The sequence below is a fragment of the Strongylocentrotus purpuratus genome, unplaced genomic scaffold (genome assembly GCF_000002235.5).
Source record: "Strongylocentrotus purpuratus isolate Spur 01 unplaced genomic scaffold, Spur_5.0 spur5_scaffold_13, whole genome shotgun sequence".
NCBI lineage: Eukaryota > Metazoa > Echinodermata > Echinoidea > Camarodonta > Strongylocentrotidae > Strongylocentrotus > Strongylocentrotus purpuratus.
Window position 1 is genome coordinate 23264058 of NW_022145598.1, and position 15811 is coordinate 23279868.

Genomic DNA, 15811 nt, shown 5'->3' on the forward strand with positions numbered 1-15811 from the left:
CTCTCGCATTCACATCATGCACATTGCTTTGATATACATAACGTGATTTGATCTTCGCTTTCATTTTCTTTATAACTCTCCTTCTCGATCTCTACTTTCCCGAATGTATAATTCATCTATATGCAGGCCTATTCAATGCTGCTGTTGTCATTCTTTTTCCAGTACGTCTTTTTTACAAGTCTTTTTTTATTTTTCTCCTTTGACGTCTCCAAAATTCTTCTTCCTTTCTTCACTTTTCGTTCTCTTTAGCACCCCCTCCCCCTTCCTCCACCTCTGCATGGTGTTCAACAAACATATTCATTATTCTTATCGGTAGCGCATCCTATGATGCTTATTATATACTATTTTCCGTTTTCGTTTCCCATTTTATCACTGGGGGGGGGGGGGGGTGCAAACTTCAAACCATTATGGATATCCTACACTTTATCATGATTTTGCATCAAGCGATCAGGGGTACCCGTCGTCTTATCCATCTCCTCTCCTCTTGTATTTATAATATTTCCCTCACTGTCCTCATGTACAGTATAATGGTGGTTGCCATTGTTGACATGATGGTTATTATTTTTCTACTGAAATGTCTCAACTGTTTAGGCTATCTCTTTACTTTTGTGATATCAACCTTATCTTCAGTTGCTCCACGCCTCTGGAACCCCTCCCACCTATTCTTCGCGACACCGACAAGCTAGAAAGCTTGAAGTCAGGCCTCAAAACCCATCTTTCCAAGAAAAAATTAATGGGTAGTACATGGCTATTGAAAGAGCGGGCGCCTTTGAATGTTTGAAACCAGAGCCATCTTTACACAGAGTTTGGCCAGCTTGGTTTCACTTGGTCACAACATGGCGTATATATTATTTTGTTTTGTGCTTGCCCAACGAAGCAGTAGTCGCCATACTAGTGTGTACAACTCGAACCGGGTTGGCCAAACTCGGTGTACCGAGTATAGGTGGCTCTGTTTGAAACAGATAAATGGCGCCGTACAAGTGCTGTGGATCATATCCAGACACTTTCTCTTCACTGTCTCCTACACGGCAGCATACCCAACATAGTTTGCGAATGTTTCCCATGCGCTCACCTCTCCCATGTATTCACAGCAATGCGTTCTAGTTTAGATCTCCACGCGAACCATTTTTCTCGTTTATAAAATGAGATGTAAACCCCCAACCAACCAACGCCTTAGCAATAACACCCGCACCCATCAATCATTCACATTTCACTCATTTGTCACACTCTGTCCCGATTCCAAATGACACAAAATGGTCGCCAGAGGGAGTGATTTGTCTTCAGGAATGTAGAATTCTCCCTCTCTGTCACACATTCCTTCTGTTTCCCTCCCAGCTACACTCTCATTAGTGACACATCAACATTCACTTTGAAAGAAAGAAGATAAAAATTAAAACATAACAACAAAAATCAACGAAAGAAAAGAGAGAGAGAGAGAGAGAGAGAGAGAGAGAGAGACTGCAGAGGGGAAGAAAAGGGGGACCTAGATTCTGTCCTTCAGAGCTGAGCGAAAATAGCTCAATGGGCTATATGTCAATCATTCAATTGAAAAGCGGTCGAAGAAAATATTTTGGTTCCAATTATCAGGTTTATCAGGTTTGTGTTATAAATGGATTTTCGAGACAGGGAAAATATTGCCCCCCCCCCAACCCGGGAAGAAAACAAGAAAATACAATCGAATAACTGCAATATTGCAATATGCATGAACACAATATTATCATATATTAAATAAATGATTTTTTAAGGTTAAACATAGGCCTACACACGAACCCATTGAATATTTAATGAAATTATGAAACAAAAATCAAATTGAATCAAAACGTTTCATATCAAGCCGATTAAAATGGAATCGTGTAAAATCGCATCAATTCAAATCTAAATAGAAGAAGAAAAAAAAAAATATATAAATAAATAAAAAGATGAAATCCCAAACATTTACCCAAGTTGTCCATGCTGCTCCTGTCTAACTCTAAGTTTTAAAAATAAGTCAACAGCTTGTGGTAGTAATTGCTTGGAATACACGGGGGAAGATAATCCACTCCATTAACTCATTAACTGCCTGGTGTCTCAACCATATAATAGACCACCCCCCCCCCTCCCTAAAAATATAATTTAAATGCAGTGGACTCCCTGATGAGGCCACAAGACCATGAAACCAATTCATTAATCCACTTCCCCTGTTTTTCATTGTTTTCTTCCCCCTTTCTCGTCTTATTTCTAAGGTACTGTCATACCATCTTGACGAGGTGTAACCTATCTTCCGAGGCATATTCTTAGCACGATTAAAATGAACACACAAATGCTTTTGAGAGCACACATACCTTCGGGAATTAGAACACGGCCAGAATATCTCTTTCATTATGTTTGGTGGTTTATATTCCATTCTGTATTTTCCACCGTTCCAATTCTAAATTCGAAAGCCATTTTCTGATCAATTCGAACCTCTTTTGCTTCGATATCTCTCGTTACGCACCCAGAGGACGCCCGCCGGTTTGGGGCATCGCTAACGAGGAAAAGTGGATTCGGAGATGGGGCCCCGAAGATTGAAGAGAGCGATTGTTTGAGAAATTAAGAGAGAGAGAGAGAGAGAGAGAGAGAGAGAGAGAGAGCGATATCGGGGGGGGGGGGGGGTAGGACTGACATAAAACAGAGTGAGACAAGGAAGAAAAACAAGTGAGAGAAAGATGAGAAAGAGTGGGTGAGAGGGGGATAGAGTGGGAGAGAGAGATGGTCATACAGATAAAGAGAGACATAGACGGGATTATTATCTAGATAATAGGCTATAATCATGTATAAAAGTAACAATATTTTTTCGTTATCTTTGCATTGTCTTTAAAAGAAAATGTCTCTTGTACTATTACAGCTCCTTTGTGATATTTTTTTTCTTTATTTGATCTTTGCTTTTACACTATACCTCACAATAATAAATGCAACCGTCATAATTATGCATAGCGGGTCCATGTGAATGTATTTTGATTTCTCTTATGAATATTATAATCTCGTTTTCATTTTTATTTAAATTCGTTTTCCCTTCCGATTTGATAATCCAAGTGCTCCAGCTTACATTATAACAGGATTGGAGTGGTGTCCAATCCCTTTTATGAGATTATGATCAGCAGGGGTCGGTAGGAGAAGGCAGAAGGCTAGCGGTGAACTGCGATATATTTCAGTCTCGTTACACAATGCTATATGCGTGCAAAATGTGCAATGCAGTCTTTTAAAGAACAAGAAGAATGTGTATAATTTCATTTATTTATTTCCACCTCAAAATATGAACAAATTATGTTACCATCAAATTACAAACATATACAATGAGATATCTGAACTGGTTTGTTAAAAACGATCCCTATTAATTAAATATACAAAATAACAATAACTATGGTGTATAATGTGGATTAAACCAAGATTACAAAAAAGGGAAGATAAACAAACATAGAGAAAAGAAAAGAAAGAGGAAACATTGAATACAATTTGACATGATAAATTATTATAATTTTCCAAAAAGAAATTGCTTATAAGGTCTCTTTTTATTAATTCCGTAATACCTCAGCCATGTTATAATAATTCTATGAATATTATTCCAGGTTGCTAAAAAATAAGAAATTCAGATTCAATTTTTAGACCTGAACACGGGCAGTGTTTATATTTTTTAACTAGGGGCAAACTAACGACTGAATTTTTGGTGGGTGGTCCATTTTCCCTATCCCTTTAGGCGTTGCAGGGCATGTGCAGGTATGAGAAAGATTCTCACATGCAAATAGTACAAGTTTAATAGAAATGTGAAAATTAAGACAGGATTAAAAAGAGATATAAACATAAAATAAATACATGACGATAAAGAAAAAGAAAAAGAGCATAGGGCTTTGGAAAAGGAGCGAAGGATAAGTAGATGTCACTAATCCCCTTATACATCCCGAACAACAATAAGTTCATCGAAGCTCTTTGACATAGCATAGCGAGAGGGATGGAAATGGCGACGGACTCGCCTAACTTCGGTCGGCTCGCTCAGCCCGCCCGGCAGGGAGCTCGCCTCGTAGTCAGATCCTCCATCGAAATATACAAAACAAAAAACCTCCTCGCTCGTCCCTAATCTCAATGGTGAATCTTTAAATTCCCTGGGGTGAATGGAAGTGACCCGCTAATCCTTTTCATGCATTTATGAATCTCTCTTCGAGCATTTCTGGTATAGATGTTGGATGTGCAACAATGTCGGTTTTTTCCTCAAATAGTTTTAAGTAAGCAAGCGACCCTGGATAAACATTGAATGTAAATGTATACAGGGTCGCTTGAGGTTATACAGTAACAGCAGTTATTATAATATGTGCTCACATAATCCTGTACATAGTGTATGATTATCTGAGTCAATGTTTTTTTGTTGTTCTGTTTGCCAATTGTCCAATTTAAAAAAGAACATCAGATCTGTTAATGAAAACCATACAGTAATAATAATAACATATTTTCTCCCAAATTTGTATTCATTTTTATTCACTGTATTTCACCTTTCGAAAAGATATGTTCATGTATATATTTTAAGGTTTGTGTGTTTGTTTGTTTTTCATTGGAGAATGATTAAAACAGAGCTGAAGTGAACTGGTAGATAGACTTATGGAATGTATGAACATTTCTTACATACAATTACTATTACGAAATGAAATAACAGTTGCATATCTATCCTTATTCGATAGGCACTTTTTTCGAAGACATGAAAGACTATTCCATGGCGAATTACATCTTCAGCTTCCGCTCCTGTTTCCATTTGCAATAAAACCCTTGTTTTGCGGGAGGGTGGCGATAGTGACAGCCTTGTCCCACCTATAGGTATCTCTTACTCGTTGAATGTGATATCTGATTCACACCGTCTTATCACCATAGATGTGTCATGTACATCCTAGATGCATGCATTTATTCATAACATCGTGACTCGACTTTTAGCCTTCCGAAGTGTCCGCGTGTGTGACCAGATGATTTCTAATTTCTGGGTTGAATTCGTGCTTTTGCACTCAGTTTCTGCTATTTATTAGAGTGTAATTTTGTTTCGTTTTTATTGTAATGTGTATGGACTTATTTCATATATTCTTCTTTTTCTTCTTCTTCAAATTTATCATCAGCAGCAACTTGTTCTTGTTTATGTTCTTCTTGTTCTTTTTGTTTTTCTTGTTTTTGTTCTTTTCCTTGTTGTTGTTGTTCTTCTTCTTATTTGTTTATCTTTTTCGTATTATTCTTCTTCTCCTTCAATCTTCTATTTTTCCTTCTTCTTCTTACCCGTCTAATTTTTCTCCTCGTTCACTATCCTTCTTTGCCTTACCTTCTTCATCGTCCTAATTCTCCGGGGTTTTTCCCCCCTTTCCCCCTAATTTTCTCCTTCCTTTGTTTTTAATCCCAGCATGCATTTATTCATAACGTCGTGAGTTCGTGACTCCAGTTTTCTGAAGATGATCCTTTTAAAATTAGTATTCACTCTTTCTTCGAGTTTTATTTTCGTGGTTTGTATTCGTGTTTGAAGCCTCAGCTATAGATCGGTTGCGTTTTATTGCCTTATTTAATGTATATACGCTTACTTCACCGCGTTCATTTTCCTTTATTTATTTTCTTATTCTTCTTCCTTTTCTCCTTCTTAATGTTTTTACTTCTTTTCTTTCATTTTTTGTTGGTATTCTCTTTCTTTCTATCTATCTTTCCACGTTCTTCCCAAGTTCTTCTTCGTTTTGTATTTCATCTTCTTTGTCTCTTCAATAAACTAATACAAGCATAATCATTAGATTTCTTTGGACTTTATTGTCATAGTTTTACAATATGTTTTCTGTTCATTTACGATATTGAAATCCCCATTTTGCTATATTACCTTCATTTTCTTTTTCTTTTTCTGTTAATATTTTTTTCATCATATTATGGATTTCTTCTACTGACCGCGTTTTGCAGTCAACATTATTTCGTATTTACAATGTTATTATATCCTCTTTGTTTCCTTTTCTGTTGTTTCTCTTAGTTATTTTTGCAATGTTTTCCCTCATTTCTCTTTGAATAGTTTGCCACGTCACATTCTACAATTTTAAATACAACATCTTTGTATTTCCCCCTTGTTTAAATTTCATCTGCTTTCTTATCCCTCCTTATAATTGAATTCTTCTTCAACTTCTTATCCAAGCTCACAATCCTCCTTTTTTGTTTTCCCTTCTCCCTTTTCCTTCATCCTTTTCCATCTTCTTTCTCATCTCCATCCTCATCCTCAACCTCTTCCTTTCCATCTTTTTTCATCAGCTTCCATCCTTTCTTAAGTCTTCATCTTTGTCCTCTTGTCTCACTTACATGGCTAAAAGCACCCTAAAAGCAACCGAATCCATTTAATAACACCCGCCATCCTCGCGTTCACATCGTACACGCACCTGTGCGCCGTGCGTCTTGTAATACACACACACTGCAGCGTGACTCGCTCGCAAGACGCCTAATCCAATATAATACACACACACGTTGTGTGTTCTCGATGGCGCTTTCACTTTTTGCGTGGCGCCTCGGACCGCTGTAGCATTATTAATGCAGGTGGTTGGGACCAACTTAAAGGCGCACTGCGAGCTGATGCTAAAATGGAGAAGTCATGTTAAAGGAAAAGTCGGACTAATTGACTGTGGGCATTGCTGAAAAGGATTGTGTATTTTTAGCATTGGTAATCTGTTAAGGAATAAATATCATCTCTCTCACTTTGTCTGTCTAAATCCGTCTCTTTCCCTGTCTCTCCCTAATCCCATCTCTAACAGCCTGAAGTTTACCTCACAGTTATTGAAAGTTTACTTAATTGATTTTACAAACCCGGCAGGATAATAACAACGAGGAAAAGCTCAAGAAAATTTCATAATTAACGACATAGCATCGAAGAAAAAATATCGACACAGCATATTCATATAAACAACAGGGATCTTAAATGATAATATATTACCAACAAAAAGTCTCCGCTGGCTATCATTTTTATATTAATATCATAACAATTATCATTGCACAAAATTTAGTATTATATTCCACATTCGAGCGACGCCAAGAGAATTCCCTTACTAATTTCAAGAGGTAATGAATTGTATAAAGCTATAGAAAAAAGATTTATGTCACAAGTCACGTGTTAAAACTTGCATGGTGGTTCATAAAAATGCTGCTACTCTTGCATTTATTGCAAGAGTAAGTCTATAATTTAAAAAAAGATAAAATTCAAGATGGAATTTTGCTGTAACTTCCAGTGTTTCAGATCAGCTGTAAGATTTATATTAGTAGCTCTCCCACAAAGACTCCCAAAGATGTGTGAAAACATAACATTGTTCTTTTATAATTTGGAGCGAGATAGCACTTTCCCTCTATATTAGATATAAAACCCCGCTTATGTCAAATGCAATATCGCTTACGTTGTAGATGGAGTGTCGGAAAAATAACAAAATGGCGATAGAATACACATCATATTTTGAGAGAGACGGTATTATTATTACTTCGCAAAGAGCTTCATTATGTCTCATCGGAACACAAAAGGGACACGTTTTGTCTTTATTTTTGTGACGGTATTAAACACGTGTTTTAGATCGATGAGGACGACCCCGGCAGCAGCAAATCATTTAGTGCGCCAGTGTTTTGTAATGAAGTTTGTTTAGTTTGAGACACGTGGAGAGGACAATGCAGATTGATGAGTAAAGAAGAGGAAATGTGTTTTTTGAAGAAAAAAAAACGAGACATGAAAATATAAATAGACAGTGGAGAGAGTGCAATTCATGAGACATAATTTTATGAATAAGAAAGTGGTCCGCTACATTTGATTCAAGTTGGAAATAGAAATGAGAAAGAGACACAGAGAGAGAGACAGAGAGAGAGAGAGAGAGAAAGAGAAAGAAAGAGAGAGAGAAAGAGAGAGAACAAGGGGGTCGTTATAAAACAATGAAGATTAATGAATAGAGTAGAGTACCTTTGTTTTTCTTCCTTGTTGTTTTTTTTTCGATTGACAATAAAATGTCATGATAAATTAGAGACAGGTGGGGATAATATAAGACCTAGATTAAATCGAATATGCAAATAATATTTACGATCTTATTTTTATTTCATTTAAGAGAGAAGAAGGGGAAAGGGTGTTTGTGTGTGCTTCTGAGAGAGAAAGACGTAGAGAGAGAAAGACAGAGAGAGAGAGAGAGAGAGAGAGAGAGAGAGAGAGAGAGAGAGAGAGAGAGAGAGAGAGAGAGAGATGGGGTTAAAGAAGTCGTGTATATCCAAAACATGAATATAATCATTATGACTTTGAAAAAGGAAGGATATATCATAAATTATTAATGATAATGATGATAACTTTAGACATTGGGCCCGACTCCATGAATAGGTTGATTCAATCATATAATATTATACATTATATTATTTGCCATCTAATAATTTTCATACAGCATTCATCAATTATGCTATGTAGCAAAAGGTATGAGGCATCTCGTTTCTATGAAAGAACATAGAAAATGCAAGAAGAAAGTAGAAGAAAGGAGGGGAAAGTATGAGTCATAATCTATTCATGACGTCCACCATCTCGCATTCCCTATGAAGCAATAATTCCCCAAGTCAGAGAGATAGAGAACAAGAGATAAGAAAGCATTATTATTCCACAAATTCCTTCATAAATATTCATTTCTCATTCTCTCTCCCCTCTTCCAATTGATCGCCATCGCGAATTCAGCTCGCATCCACTCCTTAATCTCACCGCAGATTTACTTGCCAGAAAATGCAGAAGATGAGTTTATTCTCTTACCGCAATTGTGAATATTTATCAGGCACCTTTTGATCGCAATCTCGAGAAGGAATACCGGTGGAAATTCAGATGAGCTTTGTCTACTGTTCTCTATGTTGCATCTGATTGTCAAAGATTCGAATATTATCGGTATGCGATATAGAGATGGCGGTTTAAAGAGACGGTTGGGCACTGGTAGAGGGTGAAAATAATTTTCTTATCTTTCTCATTCTTTTAAAATCCCAATATAGTAACTATTTACACCAAACATTGTTAATTTATCTAGTATTACTATTATGTACTATTTCGGTTTTCACATCTCTTGTTAATTTCATTCAACAATATTTAGTCATCTAAAAATGAATCCCAAAAAATGAATGTAATACTATCATGACGATGTGCAAACATAAAACATTTTGTTATGAGCTCTATTCAAATGTAATTGTTAGTTATCATTATTATTGATATCAAAGTCTAATTGTAATTTTTCGTGTATGACTTGATTTTTAGTCTCCCCTCTCCCAGCAAGCGTCGATCGGTCAGTTATTATTTACGCCTGTAGAAATAGCCATAAGAATACAAAAAGGAATACGTGCAATTATTGTACAGTCGGCCATGCATGCTGGGTGACTCGTTTGAATTCTTCCTCGCACTCCAATGAAGTTAGCATTCCCTTTAGCTGTGCCTTTCATGCTTTTAGAAAATGTCCACTCAAATTTTGCCCGGGAAAGAAAAACGGACAAATTAGATTTGCTACACAATTACAGCAGACGTTGCAGTCTTTACACCATTTGCCACTAACTCAATTACGATTCATGTAATTCACCACAAATTGGAAAATGGACGAATACGCGAGCTCCATTTACATGATGAGTGCAAACATTATATATTATAGCTTTTGATATAATCACGATAATATTCAACAGCATGACAAATTTTATGTGTGCCCATTTTCCAAAAATGTACTTTTCTGTGTGCTTCTTTGTTCATTCTGTTCTCTCCCTCTCTATTCTCTCTCTCTCTCTCTCTCTCTCTACCCATCTATCTCTCTCTATCTATTCATCTCCCTATACATCTCATACCTATCTATTTATTTCTCTCTCTATTCTCCCTCTCTCTGTCTACCTCTCACTCTCTCCCTCTCTCTCTCTCCCTCTCTCTGTCTCTCTCTCTCTCTCTCTCTCTCTCTCTCTCTCTCTCTCTATCTCTCTATCTCTGAATCTTGTTTCTCTATACTTCTCCCGAGCTGTCTCTCCTTTCTTTGTCTTTCTACCACAGCATTCACGCATCTTTTGTTATTATTACTATTTTCTACTTGTTTTAAATCTCTCTCTGTCTCTCTGTCTCTCTCTGTCTCTCTCTCTCTCTCTCTCTCTCTCTCTCTCTCTCTCTCTCTCTCTCTGTATGTGTGTGTCTCTCTATCTTTTTCTTTCTCTCTCTCTTCAACTCATATCCTCTCCATCTCACTTTGCCTATTCTTCCTATTTTGTGTTGTTATCGTTTTTGTTTTTAGTACTTGACATCTCAATGTAGCCTTTAAAAAAACCAACTAATTCCTGTACACTTCGTCATAGTCCTTTCCATTCTACCACGTCTAACGGTTTTACATTTTCAAATATGATTATCATCTCTCACCCACTTTGCCCCACCTTACATCACTCTCTCACTTTCATTAAATTATCACATCTATCCCACATCTACTTTGAAGTCCCGTTTTGCGGCCAACAGGCAAATTGCATTTTCCGGCGTCTATTCTATTGTCACCTTGATTATGTACGATGAATTTCATATTGGCAAAAGATTGAATTGAATTGAATAGAATTGCATGTTCCCCATTCACCCTCCCCATTCGTAACCTCCAATTCTCTCTACTGCTCTTTCCTTCTATTCATATCTCTCGATAATTATTCTCTTCTCTCCTTTTATTTATACGATCGTGCTCTTTCTCCACCGGTTAAACTATCCCCCTCTTTCTTCATTTTTTTCTTTCACTCTCTCATTCCCTCGTGATCTCTCATTTTTTCTCCATCTCTTCATCTTTTTATTTCTCTTTCCTTTCTCCCGCCCCCCCTCTCTCTCTCTCTCTCTCTCTCTCTCTCTCGCTCTCTCTCTATCTCTCTCCCTATTTCTATTCTCCTATCCTCTCGCTCCCACCGTCTCTCCCTCTCTTTTTTTATCAGTCGTTATTAAAATTGGTCAATATTTTTACTTTTCTCTGTTCACTCTTCAGCACTTTATACATTTCCATCTCCCCATCTCTCCCCTCTCTCTCTCACTCTCTCTCTCTCCCTCTCATTCTTTATATTATTATATATATATCTATCTCCCTCTTTCTTCCCCTCTTTCTCTCTCTCTCTCCCACCCTCATCTCCCTTTCTTTCTCAACCTCCCTAACTCAGTCTGTCCTCACCAAATCCTCATTCCTCCTTCCCCACGATACTATACTATATATTCCCTGCGTGCATGATTTTTAGGAATACCACAGCATATGGCGCTATTAGGTGATTACGTGGGACCAAATAACTCTGTATGCACGACGCCAAATTGGAAGCCAGTTGGTGGAAACCAAATTTGCAAAGACAAAACAGAATGAAAAGAATAATAACGCAGGCATCGTTTTCTGATAATTAAGCGATGACGAATAGCGTATGGTCCATGTTTCATCATTATTGTGAGAAGAAGTACATCTATTAAAGACAAATGAGATGATGAAAATGATAATCATAATGATAATCATGTTGCTATCATGGAAACGGCATGACATACTTCAACCGTTATCTAATTTACTACTTCACAGTTGAAACGACATTTTGTAAGTAAAATATAAAGTATTATTTTTATCATGTGGAAATGCATTTCTGATAGATATCAAACTGATTGACTTTTACCCTGGGAAAAATAATATTCTCATACTTTGATCACAGACTTCAATAATTTCATCTTTTTGGCCAACAGGTGAAATTTTATTCTTAGCAACATGGACATTAATTGTGATTGCGGAATAAAGCCGTTATAAAATTTCATCTCGTTTGTGAATGAATATTCCTGTTTCGATAGACATCCCAATATTTGTTTATTTACCTATTTATTTTAGTCCATTTTCATTTGTTATCAATAAATTCTTTTAAATTCAATGTAGTGTATATTTGGATAATTACATGTGATGTTATGAGTGACAGGTGATGAATATTCATTGATGTATTTTTGTCATCCGTGTTATGGTATTTTCACAACAACCCTCTCCCACCTTTGTCCTTCCTATAGATATAGTCTATTTTCTTTATCTTTCTATCTCTATCTCTATTTCTCTCTCTCTCTTTCTCTCTTTCTCTCTCTCTTTTTCTCTCTCTCTCACTCACTCTTTCAATCTCCCCCCTCTACTGCCCCTCTCCTTTTCTCTCCCCTCTTTCTATATAAACTGTTGCGTAAATCTACTTTCTGCCTTCCAACCATCATCCTCTTTCCTTCTACTTTCGTTTCCACTAAAAAGCAGAGTAGATGAACCTGTACAACAGTCCGTGTGACATTAACAATAGCTGTGTTGTCATGACAACCCCTCCTCTCTAAGGTATCACTCTAACGATGGAATTGGAAAGAGTAGCGGTGCTGATGGATGGATGGACAATGATGGATGGCGGTATGCGTAAGGGATGAGAATAATAGATGCCTGCCTGTACGACGAGAGAAAATTCCAATCAAATTAAGCAAATGTATTCTAGCTTTTTTAGTCGACGTGGAATTGAACAGTATAGTATGACTTGAGAGCGAGAACGCTGTGTACGCGTAGAATCATTTTATGTTCTTCATCATGACAAATTGTATGGACACAAAAGGAAGCCATTTGTTTGATGGATAATAAATTTGCAGAGACAAAAAGATATAGAAATAACAACTATGGCGATATTGTTTTCAAAGGATTCTTTTTGTGCGAACAATAGGCTATTCAGGTATCAAAAGAGTATTAACAGCTGGTAAGCTGTCAGACAAGATAAAATGAGTTCCAAAATACATTGTTGCTCATGAAGTTGGAATGAATTATTCCTACCTCTTTTCATGGAATAATTGTGACAATATAATTCATTCTTGGTAGATTATTGTTACATGTTCTCGGAAATTAATTGATGAAGATTGATCAATAAAGTTCGATCAATAAAGTTCAGAGAAAACATGAGCTTCATCTATCAATTAAAGAACTGTCACAATCATTCCATTGACAAAATGTTGTTATGATGATGAATAAAAAAGAGCTTTATACGTACATGAAACCAAAAATTAAATTTTTCAAACACATTTGTATTTGTTTAAACATGGACCTATTATTCTCATATACATGTATAGCCTATAGATCCATGGATAAACCAATCCATAAAACTAACACGGCACATGAATACACCATCTCTTCAAATTTTCCATCATGAACAGATTTTGTTTCTACAATGTACATTTGATTCTTTTTATCCTGAATAAATATATTTCAATAAATAAAAAAAAATCATCAAAAGAAATCATTCCAACATCATCATCATCATCATTATCTCCTCCGCAATGCCTGTATACCAAGCTCCGCATCATCGGGGGTATATAAACCATGCACCCCATATATCCAAAACCAAACACCCCATCTCTCGTCACCCCTCAATCGCAGCACCTCATCATCATCAAAGGAGAGAATAAAGAAATGAGAAAATGCTCTTCAACCGCTGTTTCCAGTCGACTCTAATATTTTTAGAGCAAACAAATCGGCTCATATCTGTCAAGCAGGGCTGTGATTGCCCTTCGTGACATATGAAGAGTTTTCTTCGATGGTATTCCACTGCTCTCGAGGTATAAAAATGCGGAAAGGTTTATTAGGAAAGAAAGCAAAAACAATTTCAATGGAATAAATTGTATCATTGCATTATGCACGACGAGTCGCATTCGGAAAGAGTATTTATATAATATAATGGATGGCTTTGAGTCCAATATTGTCATAGCGAGAGCAATGTATGCTTGTATCACACGAAAACAAAGCCATACAATATTATTATTATTATTGATATATCTATAATTTTATCAGGCTGACTAGCGAAGTAACAACATTTGACTTACCTCGGTAAATATGGCTTTGTTTTTGTGTAATGTCGATATCGATAGTTTAAGTTCCCAGATGACTGAGCAATACGAAAACGATATTGATCAGTCATCCGGGTACTGCGCTAAAGATATCAAATACATTGATTTATTGTACCACTTGGAAGCCTTATATAAAAAATAATTTAACCATAGCCCACGACTTATACCCCATATAATGTTTTCATGTATGATATTGATATCATACGCATGATGATGTATCATGAAAGTATTCTCTGCCTTGCCGTACAAAGTGCTGTATATTCACTTGTAAAGAGTACATGTATTTCATTACCAATACTGCTTAGTACAGTCATGTTATAAAACTTGTATTACATTTCATTTCGTTGCGTTACATGTTTTACATATCCTCACGTTGCCTGACATAAAACTCCATTTCGTTTATAAGATGACATTAATTTACACCTTTGCTTTGATTCGAACAATGTAGTTGTAGGCCTACAAATCCTCAACAAGATTTCATATCACAATGTTAACCACCACAGCCAAATCTCTCGTCTCCCCCCCCTCTCTCTCTCTCTCTCTCTCTCTCGTGATATATCTATCTATATATCTATCTATATATCTATCTATTTATCTATCTAACTCTCTCTCTGTCTATCTATTGTCATATCTTTCATTCTTCCTTTCATTATCTTGCCATGTCTATCTATTCATCCCATCTCTCCCCCCCCCCCCCTCTCTCTCTCTCCCTCCTCTCTCTCTCTCTACCGCCCTCCCTACCCCATTGTCATCCCTCTATATTCCCCTCTCGACCTCCTTTCTGATTCCCATCCTCTCCCCTCCCCTCCCCTCTTTCCCTCTCAATAAAACACTTCACCCCACTATCCCATCCATGTTTCTCCATGCTGCTCATTCAGGCGCCGATCTTTCCGCAATCAAAGTGTGTATTTTTACTTTCCTTTTCAGTCTGGTTGTATTGTCTGTCTGTCAGTTTGTCTGTTTATTGTCTCCCCCTCTCTCTTTCTCTTTCTCTCCCTCCCCCTCTCACACTCTCTCTCTCACCCTCTCTCTTTCTCTCTCTCTCTCTCTCTCCCTCTTTCTCTTTCTCTCCTTTTCTTCATCCATTTTCCTTCCCACACCCCTTCACCCCTTGCACTACGCCCTCATCGCGTTCGTCCCATCCATCCCCATTACGCCACACTGTTAGTCCAGCAGCCGATCCCCCCTCTCTCATCCCCCGCCATTTCACCTGTCAGCCACCGAACAGGTGCAGGGCTCCATCCCCGTCCTCCACGGCGGAGACTTACGGGGATTGCCGTTGATGGGGCCTTGATTGCCTGAGATGACACCCAACATGACACGACTTGTCATCAAGGGGATCGAAATGGCATTGGGTCGAATCATCGAAGAGACACTAATGGAATTGTCCCATATCCACCTCTTTCTCATTACCCTCTTTTTCATAGCTCTTTCGATTTCGATTTTTTTTTGGAAGGGAGTATGGATAATGGAAAAACTGTGTCAACCAATGCAATCGTAAGGGTTAGCCCTTATCCGCCATTAACATTCCACAGCCCAGTCCTGATCTAGGGCCAATTTACTGTGATCCTCTTTATAACAAGTTTATCCATGGGACTTTGAAAGTTACACGATATCATATCATTCTGCTACGCTAGTGTATCTGGGTTATCCATCTTTCCGACTTACTGTCTGCACATTTCTGTGTTTTCAATTTTCTTTATCTATCTACCTATCGTTTTATCTGTGTATGTTTTTGTTATTTTTTCACTAACCGAGAGAACATCTGTTTAAATATATATTTTCATATCTGTCTGTCCGTTTTATATATAATGTGTGTGATAATTTGACAATTTATCTTATCCCTTTGCTTACGGGAACCTGGTGGTCCCCATGCTAAGCCTATGGGACCTGTACAATTCAAGAGTCAACGGGTTATCTTTCCTTCCATAATTGTTATGTACATGTATATTTGCTTATTTATGATTC